Raw genomic sequence first — 13,525 nt, 5'->3', positions numbered from 1 at the left:
CTTTTGGGCGTTATTTTAGTTGTTGTTTCATCTTGGTTTGTAACGACCGCCAAGCGGTCTATTGTAGCCTAGGGTTAACAGCGCATGGTTCCGTTTAGACAAAGAAACAATCAGCTCATTTGTTTGATTTTCCGCTCATAAGGAGGCTGAACACAGTTTTTGATACCTGTGTTTCTTTCACCATTTTCTCTAAAACCCTTGACCGTCGCCAAAACTGGCAGCAAGCAAGTTAACAACACAAACTTTGTTTTTTTGATAGTTAAGCAGACGTATGTGCCGTTGCCACGGCGATATGAATAAACATAAACAGGCCTTTAAAATCGGTTTTATGTATTTGTAGAAACTCTAGTCATTAGATTTTCTTTATAATTTGCATGCAACGAGCTTATAACGATACTCACAAGTTAACACCATTTTGCTAACAATTTAACAGAGAGATCCTTAATTATCCCTTGTTGAAGGTTCACTCGATTATCTAGAATTTCCTTTGTTAAATATCAATTGTTTTCAATACTCCAGTTACTTATTTCCTAAAGTATTTTCGTGCCAAATTTCGTGGAAATCTAATGAGTGGTTCTCAAGAAATAGGGATACTTCCGAGAGGGCAATTTTCCATTCAATCGCAATTTTTTGACTTACTACGCATGCACTGCATTTAACTAGGTTCTTTCGGTAACGACGAAAATGCTGAGAATTGCTGGGTTCTTTAAACCGTTAACTTTTGTTGCATGTCTTCGTAATAAGAAACACTGTTATTAAGATAGCAGCCCTATAATAATGAGGACCTGTATGCAGACTATCATCCAATATGTTTGCAGTTTAACATGATATTAATTGTTTTAAGTGGAGTTGGAGTACAATTTTGACTCAGACACTTTGCTCCAAATCAACAGCTCAAAATTTGAATATCAAGATTGAAGTGGAACATGCAAAACATGCAGATTCCAGACTGATACTCGTGGTCTTAAAATAAGTGAGGAGAATTTGCTACCTTGCTATAATCAAAAAATGGTTAGACATTCTAGTCTTTAATTCGGATAAGGATGAATAAACTGTAGGCCCCGTCTCCTGCAGGGTTAGGGGTAGGAGACGTTAATTTCCTATGCACGAGATTACTGTGTAGTGGATGTCCTCTCCTGGGGTGGGATGGGTGGGAATTGGCCCTGAAAAGATCCTATGGGGAGTGGTCAAGTAACGTATGTATGTGTATGTATGTATGTATGCAGATGATGACGCTTGCAGTACAGCTTCAGTGTCCACAGTGGAGTCAGCAGGATGTCACAAGGCATCCACAGTATGAGTTGCATACAGAAAAAGAGGATCTGATACAGATTTAGAAGATCTTCAAGCACTTGAAAAGAAAGTCCTGTGCTTAATTGTTAAGAATTAGCTTCAGTTGGTACTACACCATCACTGAGCAGGGATGAATGCATTGAGTTTCAGGAATACTTGCAACAAATGAAGGCCCTTAAAACAGGTGTTTCTGTAGGAGGTAACAGTGAAGTATGATTCTTTCATGAGTTTGGAGGAATTATGGGAAGATTATTCATGCGGCCTTTTGGATGAGATGGTTCGAGATTGTTTTGTGACTGAAACGATCCTGAAGGAACTGAACCTGGCAGAACTGAAACTGAAGACAACAGTGGATATAGAAGAGTACAATGCATGTAAACTCTACTTTGAGGAGGCTGCACTCAAAGGTCAGTAAAAAGAAAGAGACAAGGCTGGGTCCTTAAAAGAAATGTTTGGAAAAGACTAAACACAATCCTGCATCACTCTTTCAACATGGTGTACCATAGAGTTAACATACATACATACATATGTGAGTCAACCACTCCCCATAGGGGCTTTTCAGGGCCAATTCCCACCCATCCCACCCCAGGGGAGGACATCCAGTACACAGTCAGTAATCTCGTGCATGGGAAATTAACATCTCCTACCCCTAACCCTACAGGAGACAGGGCCTACGGTTTATTCATCCTTATCCGAGAAGACTAGAATATCTATCCATTTTTGATTATAGAAAGGTAGCAAAATCTCCTCACTTATTTTAAGACCATGAGTATCGGTCCAGCCGGGGCTTGAACCCTCAACCTCCCACACAACACAATCTGGCGCTCTAACCAATTGAGCTAACCGGGAGGCATGCAGAGAAGGGTGCCAATTTTTGATCAAGATAGAACTTATTGTCTTATGAGTAAGCTCATACTGACTATGTGAGCCTAGACAAAATTAATGCCACAAGTGATTTGTTTTGAAGACATTTCCTTTAATGTTTTTGTTCTTTTCAAACATCCAGACCCCATTAACCTCTGATCATTTCCTATATTTTCCATTCTATTTAGTAATGTATTTGTCTTTTCTCAATTTAAAAATATATGAATAAGCTGAAAAATATTCATGGGCAAGATCTTTGTTGGAGAAGCGATGAAGCTATAAATTTAAGAGTATTGCATAGACAGCTGCTGAATATTTTGATGAGAGATGATACTTATGTTAACATCCATACTTTAATTGGTAAATTTAGAAAATTATTATCTTTTTAGTATATACTGCAACACTTATGTTTATTGATAAGTTGTAGGTATTGTTTATGTACGCTTTGACAAGGAGCAAATAGATGCAATGCGGAACATTGGGTTTTTTTTTGTAATTAATTTTTCTCCATAAATGTTTGTTTGAGAGAGAGCGATGTTCCCAGCGAACCCTCCTCTTTCCCTCCATCACTGAGCCAGGAAAAAGACCCTCACCCTGATATTGGACTTTTTCTAGCATGTTTCAAATTTTATGGACCTGAACTCATTGGCAATTGTAAGGGTTGTTGATTTTATGGCAGAAGTCCCACTAACTAAGATAATAACCAATTTAAGAAAACATAGAGAGAGACTAACATTGATGAACAGGTCAGTGTTATTAGAAAGGTTGGTTGCATTGTTTTACAAACAAAAAAACATGGAAAACATTGAGCAAAGGGTGATTGCTATTTTGAGCAATGCTGAGAAATACCCCAGGTAACCAGTTTCCCCTTAATTGCCATGACAGGGAAGATTTAAATGGTGACATGACACATTTTAAGCTATCATTCTCTCCTTTTAAGGAAATAAGGAGGAATACCAAAAGAGGATGGAAGCCCTGGAAGGTGCATTATCCCCATATTTTCATTGGTGCTTTAAATTGAGTAAATTATAAATCGTAGCCTAATAAATTGCTATATTCTACTTATAGGTTTCCAGTGATGATGACGGTGATGATGAAAGCCACACTGGGTCTCAGATTATCGTTGCCATGTCCCCAGTGGTAGGAATTTCCCAAAGCCAACAAAATTGCCAAAAGAGGGGGAAGTTCTTCCAATAATGTTAGTATTGTGACTCTAAATATTCAATGTTGGAGAATAAAAGTTCATTTGACCTCCCCATCTAAGAAAGAACCAGTAACTTAATGGCTTGAGGTAAAATTTTGGCTCTGTTATCCTGTTAATTCCACATAAACACATTTGCTACCTGTATTAATACCATGCAAAATTGTTTGTGTTTTGTTTGGTTCTGCTTAGTTTTGTTGTGGGGATGTGTGTATGTTTTTTTTTTTCTGGTTCTCATTTAGTGCTGAATTATGATTCCTTACTTTCCTTTCTCACAATTTTTGGTTGTTTTAAAGGTTAATGACAATTTATTTAGTTGAAGGATTGCTTTACAAATGTAAACATTTTTCCCATTCATATTCACTGGACAACTGGAGAGATATGATCACCAGAAAAATTGATAGTGTCTTGAATAAAGTAGACTTTGTTGAGTCCCATCTAAATGTCACAAGCGCAGAATGAGATAGAAGGGTGGCAACTCCTCCTGATAGTAAAAAGGTCATTTTTCATTTATCAACTTTTTGTGGAAATTTTGAATAGCTGTTTCAGCAGTGTAAAACATGAACAAAATTTGTTTGAGGATGGGCAGTGCAAATTCCCATTAGTTTTATAAATGGTAACCTTTGCGTAAAAATCTTGCTCTTAAAGATGATGAATAAGTAAATTCTTGTTAAAGATAGTCACTACCTCCTTTTTTGTACATACAGATGAGGCATGATGGTGATCAAGGAGAACAATTAAGGAGCTCCTCCCCTCTACCTTTACCTTCCTTAGTAAGTACACATCACTGGTCGATCAGGCTACCGCAGGCTGGAATTGAAGTCACAATTATCAAGAGCAACAATTTTATTGTAGACAATAGATGATGATACTTATTTAACAAAGAACCCATTTTTTTTCGGCCATTTTTCGGGATTAAGTAATCAAATAGGTCTATTTAATGTAAAATCAGGTGAAAAAGTTAGGGTTAGGGTTAAACACAGAGGGTAATTTTTTTCCAATCTTCAAGTTGATACTTGTCTCCTAAAATGTTATATTTCAATTTAGATGTACAATGAAAGCAACCTCCTATTACTCCCCTCTGGTGGGGATTTAAAGAAATATGCTCCCAAGGTTTTTGCCAACCTCATAGTGGAGCCTGCCAGAGGGAAGGCTACTGGCAAGGTGGAGTTGAACCCTTACAGTGTTGATCTCCTAAAAAGTAAGCCAATGTAATTTGTTTTATTGTGTACTTGTTAGTATATATATATCGTTAGTGGAACTCTTAGACCAACAAAGGTGCACCGCACCAGGAGGATCAGTAAAGATTCGCAGTCCAAACCTCACAGCAAACACGAACGTAGAAAGTTTAAAAATTGTGAGGATGGACAACTTCTGACGTCAAAAATATAAAAAATATATTCTGACATCAAAAAGAATATATTTTTGACGTCAGAAGTTGTCCATCCTCGCAATTTTTAAAATTTCTATATATTTAAAATAGAATAAATGTTTGAAAGGAAAATTTGCCCTGAGCGGGATTTGAACGGGATTTGATTTTGGTTCAAATCCCGCTCAGGGCAAATTTTCTTTTCGAACATTTTTTCTATTGAAGTACGATTATTTGGCGGTGTACAGGGTCAGGGTTTCTCTCGTATACAGAATGTGTTTAATTGAAATAAGCCTGTATCCGTGATTGGATCCTCCTTTGTCATCGTTAAGTTGACTTCGGTCGTGTATCTTTAATAGATCCTTAGTTGGGTTTCATATGGGGTTATAGGCTTCCCCTACCCTGTCACCTTGAAAGTTAAATTTTCCGGGAGACCACGTCTCCGATCACGTAAATCACATCTTCGATTGCCGTGTTGCCAGCATGGTTGTCCTGATAGTGTAGTGGTCATCACACCTGACTAGTAACAGGAGGGACGTGGGTTCAAATCCCGTTCGGGGCAAATTTTCTTCAGAGCCACTAGGGGCCTGTACCTGATCAATGCATTGGAACGAAAAATCGTCCAGGGTGTGTGGGGTTTTGTTGAAGTGTATCGCTACATGTGAACCCTTTATGTGAACCAGTTCATTAGTCGTTATCTGTGATTATGTAATCATTGGCACTTCGATCCTATTTAATGCTCTTTTTTCATTTCAAAAGTTGTAAATAACTGAAGAAGGTCTCTGACCGAAACGTTTTTTATTAAAATTTTTTACGTCAGAAGTTGTCCATCCTCGCAATTTTTTAAACTTTCTACGTTCGTGTTGGCTGTGAGGTTTGGACTGCGAATCTTTATTGATCCTCCTGGCGCGTGGCACCTTTGCTTTTGCGCTACGCGTTTCACCGCTGTTGCGGCTCTCCAGGCATAGGAAAGTGTGTTTATTGACTTATTACGTCACAGATCTAATTGTAATTACAATGGTTATTGTACTTCGAAGCACGCGCGAGCAATTAGCGTAATTTCAAATCATTAAGAACTGGTTTATATTTAGCAACTATGTATTTAGAAATAAAAAAAATCTTTCTTTGTTATTTCTCATGATCTCAGAAGGGCCGAGAATCTTGTAAAACGGAAAGATAGTGAACTGAGGGGTCAATCCCGCAGCACATTCATCAATATGTTTGCTGGTTCCCAGCATACGTGTGTGCGGGTCTCTAACTCCTCATTAAAATCCATTATGAACAAGACTAAAGTAATCCGCAGTCAGCGACAACCAAGAAACCTCAAACGGATGTTAACAAACTCCTATTTCTCTAAGCAAAAGGACACTGATCCGGAAGTTAAAATTTGTGGAAAAAAACGTTTCGGAACATGCCCCTATTTAAAACAGGGTAAAGAATTCACCTTCTTCGCTACGAGTGAAACATTTTGGATAAAACATTCGATGAACTGCACATCAACAAACTTGATTTACGTAATAACATGTGCAGGATGTGGACATAATTATATAGGAGAAACGGGTGATGTCCTGAGAAATAGTCAGTGACAGTTCATAAACAACAAATTAGAGACCCGCACACACGTATGCTGGGAGTCAGCAAACATATTGATGAATGTGCTGCGGGATTGATCCCTCAGTTCACTATCTTTCCGTTTTACAAGATCCTCGGCCCTTCTGAGATCATGAAAAAGAACAAAGAAAGATTTTTTATGTCTAAATATAAACCCGTTCTTAATGATTTGAAATTACGCTAATTGCTCGCGCGTGCTTCGAATTATAATAACCATTGTAATTACAATTAGATCTGTGACGTAATAAGTCAATAAACACACTTTGCTATGCCTGAAGAGCCGCAACAGCGGTGAAACGCGTAGCGCAAAGGCAAAGAGAAAGAAAAAGAAAAAGAGGACTTTCGTTTTTTCATTTATTTCAGTATCTTTATTCGACACAGAAGTTTACAGTTTGTTTATATTATATATACACATAGCATCAGCACTGCACTGATGAGGCCCAGAAGGCCGAAACAGTATTGTCTGCAGTTAGTCATATATATATAAGATATATATATATGGCAAGTCGTTAGTGGAACTCTCAGGCCAACAAAGGTGCACCGCGCCAGGAGGATCAATAAAGATTCGCCGTCCAGCAAACACGAACGTAGAAAGTTTAAAATTTGCGAGGATGGACAACTTTTGACGTCAAAAAATATAAAAAATTTTAATAAAAAACCTTTCAGTCAGAGACCTTCTTCAGTTAGTTACAACTTTTGATATAATAAAAGAGCATTAGATAGGATCGAAGTGCTAATGATCACGTAATTACAGATAACGACTAATGAACTGGTGCTAATAAAAAGATAACAAAAACCTAATTACAAAGAAAGCAATGGACAAAATACAAGAAACAAACCCTAAAAACTAAGTGATAAGAATACTAAATATGTGAAAATGAGTGGCGTAACCAATTGCAAAGAAGCAATGCGGCAAGCAGTAAAAAAGGGGAGGCCCACTTTTAATTACAACTGTAAACCGTAACAAAATCCCAAAAGCCAATCGATCTCTGTAGAGATCGATAGGCTTTTAATCACAAAAGAGGCTTATTGGAGTGCTCAGTTGTTCTCTTTGGCACCCCATGATTTGAATAAAAGAAAGGAATTTCATTCGAAAAATAGAATTTGCTTTAATTAATTTTCCATCTGATATTAGGCGCTACTAATTGATCGTTCAAAGGCCCTTTTCTTGGATTCTGTCGGCCCTTTAGGTGTGGATTGGACTCAGAGGCCCTGCCAAGGGATCTTATTATGATTAGTATCATTTCAGGGCCCCTCCAGGGATTTTGTTGCTAATTTGCCCTTTCGGGCTCCAAAGGCCTTGTTTTGGGATTTTGAGCTTCCCAAGGGAAAGTCAATCTTCTTCAACGGGAGCTCAGATTCCACAGGGAACAGTTGTTTTCTCGAGTTAGCTTTGACTCGGCTCTCTTTCTATGGAACGGCCTTAAGAGCGAAAACGCCAAACTACTCCACAACTTGAAAGAAAGGGAAAAGCGCAAGTGGCCTAAGACCATTCCTCTTGACCCTAAATTGGACCTACCCAACGCCACCGGAATGGACAATCCACCCACAACCAGACGCAGTCGACGCTACAAATAGTGGGGCAGGCTCTTAAGGAAACGTCAGCATTTCCGCGAAAAACGCAGATTGCCCAACCCAGTCAATTTGGACCAAGTACACCAGTTAGACCCTGTTAACCTTTCGAGCACATCCATGGATGCAGATCAGGTAAAATTGCTGAGGAAAGGACCATCGTTTTGCCCAACACCTAAGGACATCAATTAGCAGAGCGTGTACGATGACTTAGAAGTATTTGAAGCTCGACTACGAACAGTAGCTTTCTTCATTTATAGTAATCCTGATGACAACCTGACAGTTCCTAGCCACCTACCCCGCGTAACAAAGGATAGGAAATGGAAACCTCCAACGTCAAGGTACCCTGAACTTGAACTATTTTTTAGCTAATGTACGGCGTGATCTTATCAATCCTGAGAACATTAGGCAAGCTAGAGATAAACTTTCTAAAAAAGAACGGGCTGCGCTTAAAGAACTTAAAAATTCCAATGTAGTGATTCGTATACAGGACAAAGGATTCCGATTTGTTTTAATTGATGAAGGGGAGTACGAGGAAAAATGTTTGGTCAGTTTAACAATCAGTTGCATTATGAACCTTTGCAATCAGATCCAACCTCTAAACATTTGGCATTAGTAGAGAGTTAGTGCTCCAAATGGCCAGGAAAAGGTGAGATTTCTCCCGAAGTAGCCAAATGGGTTTTAAATAAAGAAGCGAGACCAGGAGTTGAATTTGGAAACATCAAAACACACAAAACGGGTAACCCGCTCAGACTTATTACATCTTGTTGTGGCACAGCAATTGAAAACTTATCGGCCTTCACTGAATTTTATTTACAACCACTTGCTCGAAAATTACCATCGTTTATTAAAGACACTACCGACCTGCTTAACAAAGTAGAACATCTTAACACAAGCGGTCCATTTCCAACTGGCACCTTACTGGTCTCGTGGGACGTGATTTCATTGTTCCCTAACATCGATAACAAACTCGGCCTCACTGCAGTAAGGAAGGCTTTGAATACTGGAGAAAACAAATTTCCATCCACGACTTGTATTTTAGACGCCGTAAAAATTTGTTTGAAAAGCAACCATTCTGTTTTTAAAGAGAATTTCTTTCTTCAGATCCATGGCTCAGCTATGGGTCCGAGGAATGCTTGTAGCCATGCCGATCTAGCCATGGGCGAAATTGATCACAAAGCTAAGTTTTCTGGTCCGATATAGCCGTCCTTATGGTGGCGTTGTCGAGACGATGTATTTGATCTCTGGAAGCAGGGCCTTCCTGCCCTACATCAATTTACTGATTACATCAATTCTCTGTATCCTACTATTAAGTTTGAGCTAGTTTTTTCTGAGCGTGAGCTCCACGTACTTGATCTCACTTTACATCTTATCGATGGATTTATCAGGATAGACGTCTATTCCAAACCTTCAGATAGCCATTTATATCTTCCGCCTTCCAGCTGCCATCCTAAGCACGTTTTCAACGCTATTCCTTTTGGAGTAGCCACAAGATTGGAAAGAAATTGCTCTGAAGAAGTATTTTTTGCCGAGAGAACAGCTGAGTACAAAGAGTACCTTGTTAACCAGGGTTACCCTTCTAAATTAGTTTCTAAACAATTCTCCAAAGCCTCCGCCATCCCTAGACAGAATTTACTCAAGACTCGTGGAAAAGAAGCGAAGAAGCTTTTTCCATTTGTTACTACATTTAATCCTAACTTGCCCGACGTCAATAATAACAACATAATCAGGCAACGTAATCAGGCAACATAATCAGAAAGCATTTGTTTATTTTGCAATCTAATCCCAAATTGAAAGAACTTTTTCCTCGAAGTTCTATCATACCATCTTTTCGTTGATCGAAAAATCTCAGAGAATTGTTAGCACCATCTCGTTTTAAAACTGCCAGCGAGAGACAAACCATTCCTCATAACAATGGCTGCTTTAAATGCCATAGGAAAAGATGCGACCTCTGTCAGAATTTCTTTGTTGAATCTAAATCATTTCTCAGCTTTCAGACGGGCAAAAATTACACCATTCACTCTAGACTTTCCTGTGACTCTAAAAATGTGATTTACTTGGCTTCCTGTAAGAAATTTCGCCTGCAATACCTGGGATCTACTACCACCGACTTTAAAGTGAGATTTCGAAATCACAAATCTACTATGCTCACAAACAAAACAACTTGTGAAGTAGCGATACACTTCAACAAAACCCCACACACCCTGGACGATTTTTCGTTCCCATGCATTGATCAGGTACAGGCCCCTAGTGGCTCTGCAGAGATCGATAGGCTTTTAATCGCAAAAGAGGCTTATTGGAGTGCTCAGTTGTTCTCTTTGGCACCCCATGGTTTGAATAAAAGAAAGGAATTTCATTCGAAAAATAGAATTTGCCATAATTAATTTTCCATCTTATATTAGGCGGTACTAATTGATCGTTCAAAGGCCCTTTTCTTAGATTTTGTCGGCCCTTTAGGTGTGGATTGGACTCAGAGGCCCTAGCTACCAAGGGATCTTATTATGATTAGTATCATTTCAGGGCCCCTCCAGGGATTTTGTTGCTAATTTGTCCTTTCGGGCTCAAAGGCCTTGTTTTGGGATTTTGTTACGGTTTACAGTTGTAGTAAAAAGTGGGCCTTCCCTTTTTTAATGCTCGCCGCATTGCTTCTTTGCAATTGATTACGCCGCTCATATTAACATATTTAGTATTCTCATCTCTTAGTTTTTAGGGTTTGTTTCTTGTATTTTGTCCTTTATAATTAGGTTTTTTGTTTATTAGCACCTGTTCATTAGTCGTTATCTGTAATTACGTAATCATTAGCACTTCGATCCTATTTAATGCTCTTTTTTATTTCAAAAGTTGTAATTAACTGAAGGTCTCTGACCGAAACGTTTTTTATTAAAATTTTTTATATTTTTTACGTCAGAAGTTGTTCATCCTCGCAATCTTTTAAACTTATATATATATAAGAGCAGAAATGTAATGGTCAGGAGGCCAACTCCAATGTAGCTTTGTTGGTTTAATAGCTCGACGTTTCGACCGTCTCGGTCTTCCTCAGGAGTGTGTGTGTGTGGAGGCGCGATGGCCTCATGGTTGGTGCGCTCGACTCCGGATCGAGTGGTCCGGGTTCGAGTCCCCGGCCGGGACATTGTGTTGTGTTCTTAGGCAAGACACTTTACTCTCACAGTGCCTCTCTTCACCCAGGTGTATAAATGGGTACTGGCAGATTTAATGCAGGGGGGTAACCCTGCGATGGACTGGCATCCCATCCAGGGGGGAGTAGAAATGCTCCTAGTCGCTTCATGCTACAGAAACCGGAGTTAAGCACCGGCCTAATGGACCACTAGGCTCTTAAACAGACTTTACCTTTACTATATATATATATATTTAACAATTATTATACGAGCGCGCGTTGGATATGAGATGATAGATAGCCAACGGGGCGCCTAGCGCCGAGTTGGCTATAATCATCTCATATCCAACAATAGCGAGTGGAATAATTGTTTTATTAAAAACGTTGAGTTAAGTTATTAAATTTTATTAAATTTTTAGCTCCCTTTTAATTTTAAGCTGACACGTTCGCTTGCCATATTTGTAGATTATGGTATATTGGCTGATATACCATAATGGCTAAGCCAATAAAAAGTCTTGAATTGCATTATCCAATGGTCTAGTTTTTAATAAATATGTATATACATTGTAAATAGCTTTTTAGTTTTTATTTTTTAACCTGAAGAAGGCCCAACTGCCGAAATGTAGTGCATTAAACTCGTCCAGAACAGTCAAGAGTTGGTCTCTTCGTTACGTCCTTATCGTACACTTAACTATATATACACACATACATTTATACACATACATATATACATATATAAATGTATATTTATACACCAATATATATTTTTCCTTTTTTTCTTCCCATAGGAGCTATAAAGCATAAATTTGACGATGCCCAAATGAACAAGAAGAGGCCTCAAATAAGGCTCTCCTTGAATAAAAAAAGGTTGGATTCCAAGAGAAAATTTCTCATTGTGGAGGGAGATGTTGACAAGTCCACGGACTGAATGAACTATCAAATGCCTCCAACAATTAAAACAATTGTTCTTAAATCTTTAACAACTCTTCTTGTACAATTGTCATTTTAATCATGAAGTTTACCAGTTAATGTTTCTCATCAAGATCTTTGTTAGTTATTAATTTCAGTGTTGAGAATTTGCAATAAATTTTGCATAAATGTTGGATAAAGAAATTGTACTAGCGACTAAATACAGGAATGGCTCCGACCTGTAATTGGATGATAAAAATAGTAAAAGTTAATAAGTTACATCTTAACTCCTTGCTCGTGAGTATTGTTTAACTGTGTGCGGAACAGTGAAATATCAATGCGACTGAAAACTCCGATGTGTCAAATAAGAGATGGTTACTTACATAACGAAGGGGAGACCTTTCTAGTTCAGCGATATTCCATCATGCTGACTCGTTCTGCTGACTAAACTCATTTAGTCAGTTCAGACTCAGTTCAGGTGGACGACTAGAGACTGGAGCCATTCCTGTATTTCACCGCTGGCAGGAATGGCTCCGACTCATGCGTTTATTAATTTTCTTTTTTTTTTCGTTTAGGCGAAATAAATTTTAAACTGAAATAAAATCGAAAGAATCATGGTACCTCGACATGATTCTGTGCGAGAGTTGCTACCACTGGTTTGACTGGTATGACATTCTATTTTGGTTTGTTTTGTTTTTTCCTTTTTTCAGGTATAGTGGAGTTGTTAAAAATTACCAAGGTGAAATTAAAGTAATTCGCGACTTTCTTCCTTTAGGTGTTGTGCAAAAATAGATGAGGAGCCCGATGAATGGATTTGTCTTTCATGTGAACAGTTTTCCCAGAAAGTCAATGTTCCACGAAGGAAACTCCCTCGATTGCGGCCAAGCCACATTTCTCCAGCATAGCATGCTGTAAATTAACAATATCGGTGGGAGCGTCACGTAGCATTGCGTGACTTTCGAAACGTGACATGCAGTTGCTGCATTATTTTAAAACTTAGACACTACGTGGCCCCGTATTTATTTAAGAGGGCTTCACTTACAAGCACTGTAATGTCCAACTTAAGAAGAACTTAATAAAAAGTACTTTTGATTTTATCTCAGTTTAAAAATTATTTAGCCAAAACGAAAAAGACAGTAATAAACTCATGAGTCGGAGCCATTCCTGTCAGCAGTGAAATACAGGAATGGCTCCAACCTCTGACCGTTCCCCTGAACTGAGCCTAGACTGACCAAATGAGTTTAGTCAGAGGAACTAGACAGCGGATAACTTAGTCATCGCCAGATCACCGCTGAAAGACCTCGCAGAACAAGAAAGGCCCTCCCTTCGTTATGTAAGTAACCATTTCTTGTTTGACACATCAGTGTTTTCGCTCGCATTGCTATTTCACTGTTCCACTTGGAGACACACGGTTAAACAATACTCACATGCAAGGAGTTAAGATGTAACTTATCAACTTTTACTATTTTTATCATCCAATTACAGGTCGGAGCCATTCCTGTATTTAGTTGCTAGTAGAAATTATTTCTTGGTTGGGATCTCCATTTCTCGCACATCTAGTTACTACATATTGCACAAACCATCAGATACC

General features: G+C 38.6%; 2 pseudogenes; both read left to right on the top strand.

Annotated features, from left to right (window-relative positions):
• Positions 1–1,516: 1,516 nt before the first annotated feature.
• LOC111325219 (uncharacterized) lies at positions 1,517–12,126 on the top strand (annotated as a pseudogene).
• Positions 6,139–10,377, top strand: LOC148738262 (uncharacterized; annotated as a pseudogene).
• Positions 12,127–13,525: the final 1,399 nt, after the last annotated feature.

This window comes from Stylophora pistillata, chromosome 2, assembly GCF_964205215.1.
Source record: "Stylophora pistillata chromosome 2, jaStyPist1.2, whole genome shotgun sequence".
NCBI classification, from domain to species: domain Eukaryota; kingdom Metazoa; phylum Cnidaria; class Anthozoa; order Scleractinia; family Pocilloporidae; genus Stylophora; species Stylophora pistillata.
Note: the sequence above shows the minus strand (reverse complement) of the source record. Positions and strands in the feature narration are given on the sequence as shown.